Source organism: Dendropsophus ebraccatus, chromosome 8 (assembly GCF_027789765.1).
Source record: "Dendropsophus ebraccatus isolate aDenEbr1 chromosome 8, aDenEbr1.pat, whole genome shotgun sequence".
Lineage (NCBI taxonomy): Eukaryota > Metazoa > Chordata > Amphibia > Anura > Hylidae > Dendropsophus > Dendropsophus ebraccatus.
In genome coordinates this window covers 80,594,886-80,600,885 of record NC_091461.1, presented here as the reverse complement: position 1 = coordinate 80,600,885, position 6,000 = coordinate 80,594,886, and positions in this window count along the sequence as shown.

The window sequence follows — 6,000 nt, the reverse complement described above, 5'->3', positions numbered from 1 at the left end:
CTCTCCCCCTGTACATAACCCACCACTAAGCCTATTGTCCACCGACTCCGAGGACCCTCTCCACACCTCCAACGCCACCTCAACCCCGTTGCGCAAGCCCAAGACACACATATCGGTGCCCACCGCATTAAAGTGAACCCCGTCCCTCCGCCAGAACTCCCCCTCACCCGCCTCAAGGTCCACATGCCGCACTGCAAGCGAGCAGTTCCTAGCCAGGAACCGCCCGACCGCCCTGTTCACCTTCACCCGGGCCCTATTGATCCCGTGATCCGATCTGGCCTCCTTCCAAACCCTCCTGGGCACTATGTCCGACCAGACGATGAGCAGCTTTGGATATAAGACCCTCAGCCGCAGTATGTCAATCTTGATGTCCCTTACCAGCTCTCGGAACGGGCGCCTCCCCAAGTTGTTGCCCCCTATATGGAGGACAAGGATATCGGGCGATCTATCCAACCGGACGAACTTCGTAAAGTCCGGTAGCACCCGGTTCCATGTCATGCCACTTTTTCCCAACCACCGGACCGTTGCCTCGCTTCTCTGCAGACCCAACTGCCTACCGTCTGGCCGGACGTCTGCCCTCAAGGCTCCCCACACCACAAAGTAATGCCCCATAATCCAGATGAGGCAAGGGGGCGATTCTAGAAGGCAAAAGAAAATACAAAACAAATTACCACACAAGGGAACCCCCACTATTCCCCCCCCCCAAGAACAGATGCCCCCCCAGCCCCCCAACATTCACAACAAAGACGGCCGCACATAGGACCGGAACCACAGGGATTCCCAGCGGCCAATCCTACGGATCACATCCTCCAGCAACCCAACATCGGGCCGCCTCCGTGGCCGCCCCTATCCTAAAGGAATGGTCGCTGAAACCCCCGACCAGCAAGCCCCCGGCCACCAAGTACCTCCTAAAAACCACCAAAAACTGGTGTCTCGATAAAAAGGAACCTTCCCTGTGAACCAACAGCAGGCCCCCTAGCATACCTGCCCAGGCCCTGAAATGACCCAAACACCTAACTGGGCAAACCTTGCATCCCGGGACCTCAAACAACACCACTCTCGGGCCTCGACCCAGCCAGTCCGTCTTGGACCGCCTTAGCCGGAATTCGACTCTATTATCATACAGGTCAACATCCTCTGACCACAAACCCCCTGCAACCCCCACGGGTTGAGGCTGAACGCCTCAAAGTAGGAACAGGATAAAGAACAACCCATAGGCAGACAACGGTCCACAAAAAACTGCCCCTCCCACCAACACCCCAACAGATGCATACTATCTGGATGCACTGGAAGCAGCCTGAAGGCCGACTCAACATCAGTCTTTGCCAACAAGGCCCTCTCTCCAAACTGCCGCACCCATGCCACCGTGGCGTCGAAGGACGTGTACACCACGGAGCATAACACCGGGTCAATGCCGTCATTCACCGAAGAGCCCTTTGGGAACGAACCCCCAGCGGTGAAATACGCAGGTTAGCCACAAATGGACCCGCAATCCGCCCCAAACTAACTTCCTCAGCCAATTTCTCTGTCACAACCGACGGATTTTCCAATGCCGAGCGCAAATTCCTGCGCTGACACCCCCCCCCCTGCTGATTCAACAAAAGGAATACGAAATCCCTCCCGAAAACCAACAAAGCCGCATTCTGCTGCGGATATTCCACGTCCAGCCGGACCGGAGTCACCCCCTTTTCCAGACAGCTCCCCTCCCTTCTGCCGTCCTCCCCGAAAGCAACGGGCCACCCCATGAGACCCTCCGCAATTGGTGCACTCATGCTTGAATTTGCATTTTGCACCAAACTTACAGGTCCCCTCATTGAACTGAAAGCACAACCCTTTCTGCAGCGCTGCCGAGTGTCCTGACTGCCCAGAAGCCCCGACTCCCCCCCTGAAAGGGCGAACCCCCTAACCCTGCCCAAACCGGCGCTGTGACCTTCAACCACAAGCCGATATCTTTGTGGTCCCAGCGCATGCTGGGCCGCACCGCCTTGCGTTGATGGAATTCTTCATCGTACCGGAGCCAAGCCTGGCCCCCGTACACCCGGTAGGCTTCCCCAGTCGCGTCAAGATAACAAAAAAACGCCGAACAAATCTCCGGCGCCTTTTCCCCAATGACCTTGCTAAGATTGCAAAAGCTTGCAACCAATTAGCAAACGTCTTTGGGATAAGCCGGTATCGGCGCTTCTCCTCCTACGTTTTTTCCTCAACCCTCTTACCCCCGTCCAAATTGAATTTCTCCAGGGGAAGCAGCGAAAATATCTCCACATACTCCCCTTTTCATATGGCCTTCCTCACCTCTTGTTTGAGGTAAGCCCCCAACAGACCCTCATAACAAACATACACCTCCACTTTTGCCTTATCATCCATTCTGGTCACCACCCCATCCCCCGTCTTATCCGATTCTTGCACACCAGTGGACACCACATCAGGCTCCAGGGCCCCGCCCCCGGCCCCCCCAGACACAACAGCAGACACCGGGGCCCCATTCCCGGCCCCTGCCCCCCTCAGACACCACAGCTGGCATAGAAGCCCCACTCCCTGCCCCTATCCCCCCAGGCACACCAACCACCCTGCCACACCAGGCCCCAGCAACCCAGACTCCGCACCACCAGACCACGACGCCATCGGTGATGCAGCACCGAGGCCCCCAGACAATATCCCCCCTGCCACAGGGGTCCCAGCCCCACCACTCACAGTCCCCCGGCCCACAGTACTACCCGCTGGCGACCCTCCCAGGCTCCCCCCCCAGTCACCACTCCAGGGCCCCCACACAAACTTCCAGCCTCCATCCTGCCTGCTATTCCTGCCACCAACTCCCTCAGACCAGCCAACAAGGCCCCTAATGTCCCTGCGTCCCCAGCCCCCCCACTCACCAAAGAAGTCCCCGGCCCTACCCCACCAGCTCCAGATGAAACGGACACAGAAGTGGACTCACCAGGCGGCCTGGGTGCTGTGAGCCCAGCAACCGCCGCTCCGGATCCCGCTCTTCTGCCAGCAGCACTCCCCGCCACAGATCCCACTGGGCTTCCATCGCTGCAGTCGCTCAGCTGGCCGTCCTCCCGTCCCTCGGCAATGACGTCATCAGTGCGACGCCTCCCTCCGGAAACCGAGGAAGGAGCACCGTTCTCCCCAAAAGGCCCGAGCCGGCCGGAAAGGGGCGGGGCCAGCCGAATGCCGCCCGGAACCAACCTCCAGCCAAGATCCCGCAGCCTGCGGCCTCCGATCACGAGCCGACCTGCTCCTCCCCGACTGCTGGAACCCGCCGCACCAGGTCCGGACACCCCAGGGCTGTCGTCCATGGAGGGGGGAGGCGACTCCTCCACCGTTGTGGGCCACGCTGCTAGTGTGAATTCCTCCTACGCTGGGGCCTGCTGACCGGAGAAGGCCCAGCCGCAGCCCGGCGTAGAGCGTCCCCGGAGGGGCTCCTATTCCGGACCTGCGGGGCCATGTCTGGGCTAAGGCGCACCGGAGGCCTGGTCCTCCGTGGCCGGCGAGTGGGGGTCACCTCACGGGCAGGTGGCTCCCCAGGCCCCTGCAACAAGCCTCGAAGCTGGTCCTGCAACAATCCCGGGCTTCTCCACTCAGTCTCCCTGCATAGCTGTGCATACAACTCCTCCACAGACGCCATGGATCAACAGGTAAAAGTCACTGGAATATAAAGAATGTCCTGAGATTGTCCTGTCGATCTAACATTGTCCTGTCGATCTACCAGAGCTGGAATGCACTAACTTATTTCTGTTGCCCCCTATATACCCTATGACACCCCTATCCCTCACTTAGTCTGACCCAACCAATCCCCTTTCTCTAGCCCCCCCACCTGACCAAAATTGTTACATTTTCTCTCCAAATACTCCCCCTCCCATCTGCCCTCTGAATGACCCAGCTACTGGTCCCCCTGACTCCAGTCCCAACTAACCCAGTCATGTAGGCCTCCCTCCTAGGTTCCCTTTAGTATGGCCTAACTTCCCTGATACTTCTGCTCTCTTGGAAAGTAAATCTATGTACCTGGTCCCTGGTCACTTGGAAATAGCTTACTTAGTGTGAGAATGCTAAATCCAAGTGAATCTATGTCTATGTACCCAGTAGATACACTTTCCAAGCGAGTAGATGTACATGGTACATAGATTTACTTTTCAAGAGAGCAGAAGTACAGGGTACATAGATCCACTTGGATTTAGCATCCTCAGACCGAATAGGCTATTTCCAAGTGAGGGGATGGACCAGGTACATAGATCCACTTGGAAATAGCTTATTCAGTGTGAGGATGCTAAATCCAAGTGGATCTATGCACCCGGTACTTCTACTCTCTTGGAAAGTGGAATCTATGTACCTGGTACATCTGCTGTCTTGGAAAGTGTATCTACTGGGTACATAGATCCACTTTCCAAGAGAGCAGAAGTACAAGGTACATGGATCCACTTGGATTTAGCATCCTCACACTGAATAAGCTATTTCCAAGTGGATCTACATACCTAGTACATCTGCTCACTTGGAAATAGCTTTTTCAGTGTGAGGATGCTAATTCCAAGTGAATCTATGTACCCAGTACATCTGCTGTCTGGAAAGCGGATCTGTGTGCAGGGTACATAGATCCACTTGGATTTAGCATCTTCACACTGAATAAGCTATTTCCAAGTGGATCTACGTACCTAGTGTGAAGGTGGCCATGAAGGGGTTATTACTTTGGGTAAAAACATTGTAATCCTTAAAATGGTTTTAGCCTTGTAACTGCTTCTAGGAGAGGAATGCTGGCAGCACGCCGATGAGAAAAGCACCTACATCGTAGTCATAATACGGACACAAGAATATAAACAATGGGGGAGATTTATCAAACATGGAGTAAAGTGAAACTGGCTCAGTTGCCCCTAGCAACTAATCAGATTCCACCTTTCATTTTCCAAAGTGTCTGTAAGGAATGAAAGGTGGAATCTGATTGGTTGCTAGGGGCAACTGAGCCAGTTTCAATTTACACCATGTTTGATAAATCCCCCCCAATATATATGGTAAACATCACGTTGTGCCAGCCTGACTGCGCAGTAAAGGAAGCTAATGACCATTTATGGACTGACCAATCAGAGTGTGACATGTATGTGTCTTGTGTAGAGATGAGCGAACCGGGTTCGGGTTCGAGACCATCTGAAGCCAAACGATCGGCATTTGATTAGCGGGGGCTGCTGAACTTGGATAAAGCTTTAAGGTTGTCTTGGATAGTTCCCAAGTAACTATTGTGGGCTAATGGAGCCCAAAGTGGGCAGATATACCTAGTACATTAGCCCACTTGAAATAATACTAAATCCAAGTGGGCTAATGGACCTTGCAGTGAATGTAATGGCTGGGCCTGTACAGGACCTTATAACGGGTGTAATGACTGGGCCTGTACAGCACCTTATAGCGGGTGTAATGACTGGGCCTGTACAGCACCTTATAGCGGGTGTAATGATTGGGCCTGTACAGCACCTTATAGCGGGTGTAATGACTGGGCCTGTACAGCACCTTATAGTGGGTGTAATGACTGGACCTGTATAGCACCTTATAGCGGGTATAATGACTGGGCCTGTACAGCACCTTATAGCGGGTGTAGTGACTGGGCCTGTACAGCACCTTATAGCGGGTGTAATGACTGGGCCTGTACAGGACCCTATAGCAGGTGTAATGGCTAGGCCCATGTGTAAGGATTGGTATAGATTTTATTGTGGGCATGTTATCTGACCCATGTCTTCTAATGTTCCTTGCATTTACCATAGTTCATCCATTCTATGTTTTTTCAGCTACTACTATGCTGCAGTTAGGTGGCTGCATTTTTTTTTTTAACTGGCTGCTTATGGAAATGGGGGGACCCTACACACCTTTTTTTTTTTTATTAAAATGAAAAGTGTAGGGTCCCCCTCCCATTTCCATGACCAGCCAGGTTTAAAAAAAAAAAAAAAAAAAAAGGCAGCAGCCTAGTTGTACCAGGGTGGGAATGTGCATCTATTTTGGCTCTTCCCAGCCTAATAACAGCAG